Source organism: Corylus avellana, chromosome ca5 (assembly GCF_901000735.1).
Source record: "Corylus avellana chromosome ca5, CavTom2PMs-1.0".
Taxonomy (NCBI): domain Eukaryota; kingdom Viridiplantae; phylum Streptophyta; class Magnoliopsida; order Fagales; family Betulaceae; genus Corylus; species Corylus avellana.
This window is the reverse complement of record NC_081545.1, coordinates 5,113,209-5,126,247: the sequence shown is the minus strand read 5'-3', so window position 1 is coordinate 5,126,247 and position 13,039 is coordinate 5,113,209. Positions and strand designations below refer to the sequence as shown.

The window sequence follows — 13,039 nt, the reverse complement described above, 5'->3', positions numbered from 1 at the left end:
AGTTTAAGTTGGTAAGAAGAGATAAATTTAATCATTTAATCATATTCTAACACATCCTAATATGGGTTTGATCAGCTTCATAATGATGGTGCTTTGGGCATAACATTACAATGGGTGAAGTAAAATAGTACGCAAGCAAATTTTTTTTTTTTTTTTTTTGCATTAAAATATTAAAAAAAAATTTTCCTGCACGGCGTGCTAAGCACGCCGTGTGCTCTGAATCGCGACTCCATTACAATAATCAGATAAATTCTTCGTGAGGAATGTTGTTGAGTGATTTCTGTTACCAAGTTTTTATTTTACCTGATGTATTTGGGAGACAAGTTCATAACAAAAGTGTTCAATATTAAATTATGATTAAATTTCAAATTCAAAATAGAACCAACGATCTCCGAAAAAATGACAAACAAATCATAAAAAATCAACCATGCATGCATATTTATTTGGGCGCTGCTTGAAATTAGATTCGAAAGAAGTCCATCACATCTAACGTGGCCATTTTCATTTCCCTGTGGCATCCAATTCCTCTTATGATCCTTACCTCGATCTGGTGGTGCCGGGTGGAATCTAAATTATCTAATGCTTGTGGCATCACTTTCCAGAATTATTGTGCGGAACAAAACAACTATCATTTATTTTGTAATTATACTTCAACATTGAAACTCCATTTACTGTATATTATTGCGCTAATATGAAAAGGGCCACTTCTATTTGGTGTTTTTAGTTTTCTTTTCTTTTCTTTCTTTTTTTTTTTGGAAAATATATATATATATATAAAAAAATGAATAACTTCATTTTGGATTCTTGAACTACCACGTGTTTTGAGAAGATCTCCCAAATGTTATAACGGCCACCTCTAAGTGGCCCACCGACCACATCTGGGGTGGCCGGGTGTGGCACTCGGCCACCCCCATTGGCTAGGGATAGCCCGCAGTCAAGTATAGGGGTCGCCCAAAGGCCACCCCCACCTTTGGGGTGGCTCGTGCCCTAAGGTGGCCAGAGGTGGCAGCGAGTCGCCTCCTGCCAGTGGCTGCCCAACTAGCAGCCACCCATTTCCATTTTTTTTTTTTTTTTTCAAAAGAGACAATTAATTTTTTAGTTTAATATATTTATATTTTTTTTTTATCAAGAATGACACGTGTCACCATGTTATTGGTATTGACGTGACATCTAACATAATTCGACAATTTTTTTAACGGAATTTAACTCCAATGACTAAAATTATTCTTTTGGCATGTCCCAGAAACTTGTGATGAGTTCACTTTCATTTCGGCAAAAAACTTTAGACAAGATAACAAAGTGAAACTAAGATATGAACCCGAAGATCCTCGCCTTTTTTCACATATAATAAAAGATAACGGTTGGGACCCCTTCCCTATGAGATTTGTACAAGCTCCACAATACATCAAGAACGTGGCTCAATGTAATTTGCACGATTTTGCGAAGACAATCATTTACCAGTCATGAGCATGAAATTTGTATTGTATTTATTCCTATTGTGTAAACTAGCATAGTCATTTGTTTAGTCATGAGAATATTGGAGGTATGTCATTATTAGATTTTATTTATACATGCTATGGAGAAAGAATAACAAGCTGTGTTGATGGTTGAGTACGTTATAGACTTGATCAAAGATGGGCCACACATGCACTGCAATCATCGGGTCTATTGGGATTATGGCATTAGCCATGACTGTTATCCAAGCAAGTTGTTAAGGTGGGTCGTTACTGATATCACACGCTAATTACTCTTTTGCTCAGAGGGATAGAAACCAGTGATAGGATCTCCCTGTACATTAACCTGAATAAAACAAAAAGGAGTAAGGACATTTGTTAACGACAGTTTCCTAGTACCTATCAAGAATTCATTTAAGATGTTGAGCAGCATATCATATATGAAAAGAAGATATGCACAAGGAAACTACATTATACTGAAAATGCAAAACCATATGCTCTTTTGTGCTGCCAAGATTACCATGTCACAAAACAGCAATGGGAAATATATGCTCATTTTAAAAATTTAAAAATACATTGCATAGGAGAAGGTTTACTTAACAAACAAGCTTGATCTAGTTTTACTTTTTTACTAAACATTATTGATAACTAGTCATTTTCAAGGTAGCTAGAAGGGATCGAGTCACTGGCATCTGTTCCAAAAGCCTCACAAAATGCAACTACGAACCATAAATAAAATCTTGAAGAACACAATTTAAACAGGGGATTTTTATAGCTCAAGGACGATTTGGTTCAATTTAAACAGAGAGAGAGAGAGAGCATACTTTTGCATTAATCTCTGCTGATTCCACATCAACGTTGATATCAGCAATAATTTTGATGATTTCTACCAGTAATCCAGGTCTATCTGCTGTCTCTATACAAAGTAAGCTGCAAATTGGAGAGAAAAATGCATAATAAGATGATAGATCAATGCAACCATTCTTTGCAAACAAGTATCAAACTTCATTCAGAATTTGATCACCCAACAGGTTGGATCCTGCGAAGGTAGAACCACAAGAGAAACATAAAAATGAACAACAAATTACAATGCTAAAAGACAACTTAATCACAAGTAGCGAACCTCCTCTTATGTCTATCTTCCTTCACTTGTATCTGAGTTTCAATATCAACATCAAGCTGCATAACAAAATCACAAACTTCAATTCAAACCTGTAAAGTTACAGAAAACACATGAAATTGAAGTTGGTTGAGCTAACTAGATCATAGCCATGAAAACTCTGATTCCCAATGTATTACAAATTATACTTTCTACTGAATAAGCCTCAGCCATGGCACAAGAAGGAAAATGAGAAAGACATTCGGTAGAATAATTGAGTAAGACAGCCAATTAGTTTGCATAGCATCATCCAACATTGGGCCAGCAAGAAAAATCTTTCAATGGAAAGCCTGTTGTGCAGATGAGCACACCATTATGTAATTGGAATTCCTTTCAGACTGTAATTAAAAAAAAAAAAAAAAATTATTGTAATTGGGTTTAATTGTATTTCATTAACCATTCATACATGTCTAATCTTTTTAATATGAAACTTAAATTCTTTTCCACCCATGTGTGATTGGTTTAAACTCAACAAAATCCAATAAACACATGTTGCATTTAGTGCCCTCAAAGAATCCAGTTGTGCTATAATTGAACTATTAAACTTGCATATTAATGTGAAATCAATATTTACTTTCAATTCTTAAAAAGCAAGATGAAGAGGAACACAGGACAATATAAGATCTATTTCCCGACTTGTCAACTTATTGCAGAGTGTTTGAAATCTTAAATCCATGTATGTCAGTGCTTTAACTATTTCAGCATATGATTGAAAATCAGAAATTCTCCAAAATATCAAAACCCTTGAGAGTGAAAATCAGAAATTCTCCAAAATATCATTGACATTTTAACACTGGTATAGGTGTTTCTATTTTCTATGCCTAAAGAAGTCAAAGATGCAGCAAATTCTGAAATAAATTCTCAGAAAAAAGAGAGAAAGTTATACCAAGTCTCTTGTTTGTCTCTACCTTCTTAGAAATAAGTGGGTATAACCAGTCAAAATTAGTCACTTGGTAGAAGTGAGATTGTCATATCCAAACAGATTGTAGAAATCTCCACCTGATTCCCATAACCAATTTCATGAATTGCTGCTTTCAATCAAAAAACCAAATAATAAATTCAACAATAACTCAAAAATTTCCAATGAAAATAATAAAAGTGTAAATTTCATCCATTGATGGAACTACTTGCAGTTAGGCTCCAACAGCAATAATAATGAAAAGAGCATTCCCAAATTGTGCAATATGATCTACATTTGATATTGAGAAAATCGTAACAGAGTAGTTCAAAATTTATATTGAAGTTTTGTAAAAATTTGGGATGGAATTGACTTCCCTGATCTATTATAAGTCTTTTACGTAATGCTACCATTTGCAGAATTTATATTTCAAACAGAAACGTAAGAAAAAATTAAAAAAGAAAACAATACTGGAAATCCCAATGAAGTGAAAGATTGGAAACAATACTGGAAATGTTAGAGCCTTGCACAAATCTGATTGTCAGAAATGTCTGAAGAAGCATCTATACTTCAAATCCAACTTCTCTTTGTCCGCCTTGAGCCTCTGCTTCTCATCATGAAGCATATTCTTCTCAGCCTGCACAAGAAAAGGGAAATGCAGATGAAGCAGCAGTTTCTAAATGAAGTACATCCTCCAAACATATAAAAGAAAGTTGTTACTCTGAAAAAATCCCACCTTCAATTCTTTAATCTTCATTTTCAAATCCTCATTTGATTCATTTAGCTTCTGGGCTTCACTTTGTAACTGGGTCACCACTCACATAGCATCACTTAAAATGGCAGCCTTGTCAGTTTTGGCCGGCCTTCCAGGCTCCAGGATAGAATCCTCCTTCTCTTACTATGGTATGCATGATAACCCTGCATCTTCATTTTCTGAAGTCAAAATCTTCATTAAAAACACAATACAAGAGAAAGCAATACAATCCAAACACCCACTAGTAAAATATAACTGTGCAGATACCAATCGTTGCAAGAAGGAAAGAGATTAAAGTAAGCATACTTGCATTTTCCTTTTTTTTCTTTTTTTCTTTTTCTTTTTGTTACACACTAATAGCTGTCTAAAGAGTAATGCTTTTTTACTTAATTGTTGCTCAATTGAATTAGTTTACTTTTATCATCAAGAAACTTTAGGAGAATATTTGTATCATCCATGCTATCTTTCCTTAAGAAATAGTTATTTACTAAATTACTATGTAGGAACAGGAATCAACCTCAAGTAGACTGCTATCAAAGAATCCGCATAACCCACACTTATGATAGCTTCACCCATTTCACAGTACATTCTAGAATACCAAAAGGGAGGTCCATCTTTCTGCCATCTTCTTCTTCTTGTGCCTATTTCAAACAAGTCAGTAACAAGACTCAATAACTTAGCCAGTTCTAGGCAACAGGCAAAGGAGAGAACCAATAGTACTCTGCTATCAATAGTCTACCACAGGAAGGAATTGAGCAAACTGGTCCAACAGGCTGAATTTTCAAGCACTGCATACACAATATTTCAGCCGTAGCTTCCCTGCAAATAAATATTGATACTAAAGATATTATCTATGTACAATGAAGCAAACAATATAAGGGCGAACTTACATATCCATTAAATTTCACTGACTTTATCATGGCAGAATCTGCATGTAAATAACTTGCCAGAGCAATCAGCAGAGAACATTCAAGTAAATCTCCATAATTTTTAAATTTCACCAGTTGTTGCTCCAACATTCAAGTATCTCATTCCATCCAGCCTTGAAAGTGAGATTACTATGATCCAGGCTTTCATAGGCATCAATGCCTAATATTTTAAATTTCATGCACATTAAAAAAAAAAAAAAAATTTGAATCTTCAACACACTGAAAAGCCTATTTAGATATAACAAAACCACGAAAATAAATTCCAAAGAATATATGGAAAGGCAGCACTAACAATAAATACATAAACAGAGTGGTTGCCGAACATGATATTCAGTTCCAGTCAAGCAACCAATTACACTTGAAGACAAGTAAGCATTCCATGTAGACCCAGCCAGAAAAAGAGTGTGACCAGTGTAGAATCGGAATCAAGAGCTGCATCAGAGAGCTCTACAAGTTAGAACAGATAACAAGCAAATCACACGCTTTTCGAACAACCATTAGCTTAAATTATTAATAACTGATAATGAACCTGGAATATACATATTCTGAAGAAAACACCTTGCTTCTTCGTCACTAAATGATCTTACCAACCATGGTTAGAAGCATTCAATCAATTTCAAGGGCATCATAAATAAGCTTCAATACAGAAGTTCTCACTGTCTTTTGGGGTAAAAATGCTTTCAAGCAAGTGAAAGAACCTGTGGATGCAAAATACATGTTAGATGGCTTTTAAGGACAGCTAGGATTCTTGATCATGTCTTTCAAGTTCCAAATGCTGATAAAAGGTGCTCAACAAATTGTAGGCAGAATACTATTTAAAAATGCAGAATATGGTTAACTGAATGTCCCCTTTTCACAGACTCAGCTCATTGTCATGCTTACAACATTTACTCACCCAATCTTCCTCATCATGGAAGTCCTCGGTATATTGTCCATTGTTTTGTGTACAAGTGAGGCTGACATATCTGAGCAAATTGCATAAATCCCCCAATGAACATCCATTTCATGAATTGATGTTTTTCTATGCATATCTCTCTAACCATCAAAAAACTGAATAATAAACTCAACAATAACTAAAAATTTTCCAATGAAAACAGCAAAAAGGTAAAATCATTCAATGCACACAGAGAGTTGCAGTTAGACAACAATAACAATAAAAAGAATTTGTCTAAATCTGCATTTGATTATGAGAAACCCAGAGTTATGCAATTTTTTTTTTTATTGAGTTTTTATGAAAATTTGGGATGGGAAAGACTTTCCTGGTCTATCAGTAATCTTTTACTCAATATGTGATGCTACCATTTGTAGAATATAAATTTCAAATGGAAATGCAAGAAACGTTTAAAAAACAAAAAAGAAACAAGATATTATGCACACAGGAATGCCATTGAAGTGAAAGATAGGAAACAATACTGAAAATTTGAGACCTTTGTGCAAATCTGATTGTCCGCAAGGTCTGAAAATGTGTCTATTCTTAATGTAGTAACTGAAAATGTGTTTGAATATAGTAACTCCTAATATTCAAACACTAGTTGTGCATGTCCAGATTTAAATATCAAGATCGTGCTTCTAATCTAAACAAAGCTAACAAGCACATTTTGAAAATCATATAGAAATCCGGAAAAATACCCAAACGACTCTTGAGGGGGCACCACTTCCAGCTCTACCTCTTTCCCAGGGTTTCCTTCAAAAGGGAAAAAGAAAAAAAAAGAAAAAAGAAGAGGTTCATTTTAAAGCTCCCTTCTTGGCCTCTAATGAGACTTTTTCGATCGAGGAAGGAGCAAGTTAAGTGAAAAGGACACAATTCCAAGGCAAGAGGAAATGGAACATGGGACCAGGGGCTAAGACAAATAAAAGTTACAAGCCAGCACTTATAAGAGGAATTGTCTCTTTTTCGGCAAGTGACATGGAGCACCCTTTTCACAAACACCTCCTGATTCACTCCAAGTCTCGTATCTACTGCTTCCGCTTTCAGCACCTTGTGGTCTTTGAGAAGATAATTCAAAGACCAATCCTTAGAAAATTTGGGATGGGATTGACTTCCCTCATCCATTATAAGTCTTTTACCTAATATGTGATGCTACCGTTTGTAAAATTTAAATTTCAAATGGAAACGAATGAAATATTTAAAAAATAAAAGAGAAAACAATACTAGAAATGCCATTGAAGTGCAAGATGGGAAAAAATACTGTAAATGTTAGAGCTGATTGTCGGCAAGGTTTGAAGAAGCGTCTATACGTAAAACCTTAAATTGTTCCTGCATATGAAATCAAATAAGATATATATCAAATGCCTGACTGAGTAAAATAAAGAGGAACAACAAGAAGAAAAAAAATTATTGTCTAATTGGTCACTTAAAAACCTGAAAACTTTGCCGAGTTAGGCTTGCTCTCCATTCTTTACGATTACCATCGCCATCATTCCGAAAGTTTGGGATGTGAGCAATCTTTGGCCAATCCTCTCCCGTTCCTTGTTCACATCTTCCCTCCCAGCAAGGACACTCCGCAATTGCCAAACGACGTAAAGAGGTGAGGCGGCGCATACCTTCGGGCAGTGCTATTAAATTTGGACAATTTACGACTCCAAGCTCCTGAAGTGAAGTGAGATCGCCTATCCACTCCGGAAAAGACACCCAACTAGGGCAATCCATAATTTGAAGCCCTTGCAGAGTGGTAACATCTCTAAGCTCTCTTGGGAGAGAAACCAAATTTGGAACTTCTACTATAGATAGATGATCAAATCTTGTTGGTCCAAGACAATGTGCGCCATCTTCATTCTCATTGCTGATAAGTTCTTTGCAGCCAATAATAGACAGATTTTCAAGTGAGGTGAGATGTTGAAATAGTGCAGACATGGATATTCGCATTTTACAACAATTCCAAATCCCAAGGTCTTAAGAGAAGTGAGGTTTTGCAGCCACTCTAGTGGCAGATATTCAAGTTCCTCTAATTCCCTAAGATATAGATACTTCAATTTGGAGAGATCAGAAAGGGGAGAGGAAGAGGAGGGTGCTGTTTTGCTCCCTGGTGCTAGGGACATCAAAGGGCAATTCATGATATATAAATGAGAAAGGGAAGGAAACAAAGGGTATAATGGAAGATGGTGCTCTACTGTTACTGTTTCCCTCGTCTATCGCCATCCCCTCAACTTTGGCAAATTATTAAGTCTCAGAATTTTGAGGGGAGAAGATGACACGTCACTACTATCATTGCTAATGTACTCCAGCTCACTCAAGTTTTCAAGAAAAAGACACTTGAGAAAAGAGAATCGGTCTAATCGTGGGATATGTTGAAGTCATTTACAATCCGATATTCGAATAGAAGTCAAATTTGAGAGCGAGGACACCCAACTAGATAACCTCACACCTGCATACCCAAATATAGATAATAATTTCAAATTTAGGTGTGGCGGAAGGTTTTGCAACAGTTGTTCATCGTTTGCAATTGCCTTATTACTTTTATCACCAGATTTTGGGTCCCACACTAATTTTAGAAATCGAAGATGTCGCTTCCTCTCCAAGTTCGCAATCTTTGCTTCTGATGGAGAAGATCTCAAGTACTCTAAACCCTTGATCCGTAAATCTCCTCTCAACTCATCTAAACCATCTAGGTCCCCTAACCCACCCTTTGGCTTGAAGAGAGAACTTTTTTTCTTCCCTAAAATGTATAGCGGCAGTGTTTCAAGAGCGGTCAACTTTCCTAGTCGATGAGGCATATGAGTCAAGCTATTACACTCATCTAGCCCAAGATGCCTAAGGCTGATTAAGTTTCTAGTGTCTTCTGGCAATTCTTTAAGCCCACGACAAAAGTCAAGTCTTAGTGTTTGCAAATTATGCAATTTAGTTATAGAAGCAGGGAGTAGTTTGATATCTTTATTCCTAGACAGATCTAGAAATCTTAAATGCTCTAACTTGCCAATGGAATTCGGCACTTTTTGAATACTCGACTGACTCAAATTCAAAGTACGCAAGCATTTAAAACTTGAAATAAGTGTATCATAGGCTACCTTATTCCACTCAAGTACTGCAATGTTCAACTTAAGATCATCATCAAGTCCCGGAAGTTTTGGAATTCGTAGAAGAAGTGTTCTCATTTTGTTAGCCTTGAGCAAAAAAGCGGGAATATCTGGTAACGAATCTGAAGAATGAAATGCCACATGACGAGTTCTTCCAACTACTTTTTCTCCAGCCGGATATAAAATTGTGCACTCCTCACTTGCTACTAATTGTGCAAGATCGTGAAAAAGGTCATGTATTTTGCACCTTTCTATTTCACCAAATGCATCTCTTTGTACTTTTTGGAAAAATGACCTCCAAAGCAAATCCATAAAATACTCGCGACCAATATCTTCAAGATGTTTGTTTCCATATGATGAATGAAGAAAGCCTTGAGCTATCCATAGCTGAATCAACACCTCAACTTCAATTTCATAATCTTTTGGAAACAACGAACAAAAGGCAAAACATTGCTTCAAGTGTGATGGGAGATGATCATAACTCAACTTAAGTACTGGAAAATATCATTTTCTTGTTGAGTTCTTTTGTAAAGTTCATCGTTTTTAAAGTACAACCAATCAACTTCTGAATGTTTGAAGTATAATAGACTCTCAATGCTCCTTATAGCAAGAGGAACTTGTGCACACTTTCGTACGATATCCTTTCCAATTTCTACTAGCGTTGGATTCTTTGGCTCTTCCCCATCTTTAAATGCTATTTTCTTAAATAAATTCCAAGAATTGCTTTTAGATAGACCTCCCAAAAGGTATGGTGACATTGTGCCTATAATCTCTGCAACTCTTTTGCTACGTGTAGTAATCAAAACTTTGCTTCCCTTCAGGCCACGCGATAAAAGTGTTTTCAAGTTCAACCATGTATCACGATTCTCGCTCCATACATCATCTCAAACAAGTAAATATAGCTTCCCATCAATTTCTGCTCGAAGCTGACTTTGTAACAAATCCATCTCGAGGCTTTCAGGTTTCTTTTTAGTTGCAGATTCTATGAGTTTTGGAACAATAGTTTTCAAATCAAGAGGATCAAAGATGCACACCCTAGTCTTAGCTCAAAATGTCTTTTGACTTCATCGTCAATGAACACATACTGAGCAAGTGTGGTCTTCCCTAGTCCACCAATCCGGAATGATGGAAACGTTCTCTTCTACATTGGAATCCAATAACAACTCTTTAAGTGCCTTCTTTTCATCATCTCGCCCAATGACTTGTTCCTCAAGAACAAAAGAGTGTGTGTCTTCTCTTTTCCTATGCTCAAACTCATGTGTCACTATAAGGCGCTCTGTGAAGCCAAATTTGATCTTATCATCTGCAATTTCATCCAATCTCGCCCTAACTGCCTTGATCCTATGACCCATTTTAAGGCCATATACAAGCTGATTCGATTTGGAAAAGAAGATGCATACCTGTAAACCACCCATTTGAATCCGATCATATTGTGGTATTTTTAGAATTTCCGTATCGTTGAATAGTTGGGTTAATTAACATTATAATGAACAAATTGTTGTTGTGGATTTATTCTTTCGAATTGTTGTCGAGAAATTTGAAACTATGTAAAATGATATATATTTTCTCTGGCTTGTGTTGTGATAAATATTTTTATCCCGGTCTGGGAATGCTTTAGTCACAAACAACATCATCGTATAAATTATGCACATTTATATATGAATTTACCTCTTTTGCCATCTTCTTGTCCCGTGTCATCACTTGTCTTCGTAGAAGTTGAGTGGAGAAGTCATCCAACAAGTCGTCGGCGTCGTACATGGCATCCTTCAACTTTCGAAGCCAATCTTTGACCACAAGGTTCTGGGCCTGCTTATCCTCTGCATCCAAAAGCACAACTTGGATAGTGGAAACGGTGTCTCCGAGCTTTTGAAGCTCATCTTTGAAACTCCTTAGAAGTCCAATCTCTTGAAGAGCAACAGATCCCAAACTCCTAATGATACTCCCAGCAGTGTGGAATAGAGCTGGTTCGGCCATTTGTTGTTGGTAAATCGAGTGAATTCTAAAAGCTGTTGTTTAGAGGTGTTGAACTTGGAACGTAGAATTAAGGAAGATGTGTTTGCTGTGAAGGGATGGACATGGTCAATTGCCATAAAAAGAACCAACATGCCCATAAAAAATCCAGAAAGAAAAAATCATAACAAAAAATATTATTATATATGGAGAGAGCCATCTAGTTTGAATACAAGATTATTAATGTATTACTGTATTATAAAGTTAGAATTATTGTGCGAATGCAAATTAAATATATATGGTGTCCTGATCAATTTCTAAGAATGCAGACAAGATGTAGGCGTCGATCTCGATGCATAAGTAAGAATCCATAGCAAAAGTTGGTGTAACGTCAAATGTAGGGGAGTTGCTTTCTTCACCCAATTTACTTTCTTTTTTATTTCCCTCGCCGGTCTTCACCCACCCACTTACACTATTCATTTGGTTTCTATCAATCTATATATGGTTGTCTATAGTGATTAGTGATTGATATTCATAGGGGTGATATTCATTGGCTGCATACTGCGTCATTAACTTGAAATTATATTTGAAAAGAGTCCATCACATCTAGCTTGGCCATGTGCGTTTCTCTCATATTTTACTTCTTAAATCTTATCATCATCTAACCATTTTTGTACCATTCCTAGCTAGTACACGCTAGAGCATATGTGTTCGACTTTCACGATAAGAATTTTTATGTCTAATTAGTGTAAACCACAATGAATCTCACCCATATCTTGATGAGGCTGTGTCGGGCCTTTTTTGCTAAAAAAAAAAACTCTAACTAATAATTTTCAAATATCCACTGGATTCAAGGGACTTGGTCACCTCGTTGAAATATGACAGTAAAATTTTCATAATATTATAAACTAGCAAACTTATTCTAAATCAAGATTTATTTATTTATAATTTGTATATGAAATAAGTATTTTTTATAAGATTTTGACAAAACCCTTACTAATTAAACAATTTTACATATTCAACTTTTGCTTATATATCATCTCTAACAAATAATATGATGATGCATTTAATTTTTTGTGTGATATAAAAAACTTAAACTAATAATCATTTAATTAATACTTTAAGAGTAGGTATGGAAAGAAAATGTAATAGAGTGGTAGTAGAGCAAAGAGTGAGATGAGAGATCAATAGATTATAAAGAGTAGGAGTTGTGAACGAAAAGAGGAGAAGGAGGAATTATGAAAAGAATAAAATTAGTTTTACTATGTTTACTTGTAGAAATAAAGGTATATAATTTTTACCTTTTGATTTGAGTAAACTCTGTTTGGTCATGGATAGCAGCAGGGGCCTTGGTAACACCCAAAGGTATTCAAATATTTTTTGTTTCTTCACGTCCAAGCTAAGAGAACAGCCAAAGAAGACGCAATTAATTTCTATCAAACTAAAATCCGGTAGACTACTTAAACTGAGCTATAGCCTTATCTAGCTCCATCAAGGCATCAAAAATTTGATTTTCCAACCACAATATCGATATACCTTTGGAAAGATCAACAAAGCAGCAGAGACGTCGTATTCTTGGAGTAGTTAATTGGACTAAGAAATCAAGCACTGTTGTGAAGAAATCAAATGTCGAATGAAAAATTGTACTGATGAAAGTAACGATATCTAATTCCCAGCTTCTCAATTTATTGCATTGTTGCAGAGTGAAGAAGTTAATTTAGAATTGGCTCCAAATCTTAAATAGTGCTTCAATTGGTTCTGCACATGAAATCAGAAGCTCTTCTAAATATGAAAACCCTCAAAAGTGACTGAGGAAGAAGGAATAGCATTGGCATATACTATTGGTATACACATCAGATAAAAGAGAGAAACATATACCAA

At 35.5% G+C, this 13,039-nt stretch overlaps 1 long non-coding RNA gene across 11 annotated transcripts; it reads right to left on the bottom strand.

The window, feature by feature from the left end:
• Positions 1 to 1,466: 1,466 nt before the first annotated feature.
• Positions 1,467 to 12,540, bottom strand: LOC132182324 (uncharacterized). 11 transcript variants are annotated; one of them, XR_009440286.1, is made up of 11 exons: positions 7,557 to 8,309; positions 7,384 to 7,451; positions 6,090 to 6,159; positions 5,724 to 5,892; positions 4,783 to 5,626; positions 4,248 to 4,444; positions 4,020 to 4,148; positions 3,500 to 3,641; positions 2,578 to 2,633; positions 2,279 to 2,384; positions 1,467 to 1,800 (listed from the first exon to the last, which is right to left on the bottom strand). It is a non-coding gene; the product is annotated as an uncharacterized LOC132182324 (long non-coding RNA). The 11 variants fall into 11 exon arrangements; XR_009440287.1 differs by having other exon boundaries at positions 4,783 to 4,906; positions 5,005 to 5,626; positions 5,724 to 7,451; XR_009440285.1 differs by having other exon boundaries at positions 4,783 to 4,906; positions 5,156 to 5,626; positions 5,724 to 7,451.
• Between the last annotated feature and the right edge of the window lie 499 nt (positions 12,541 to 13,039).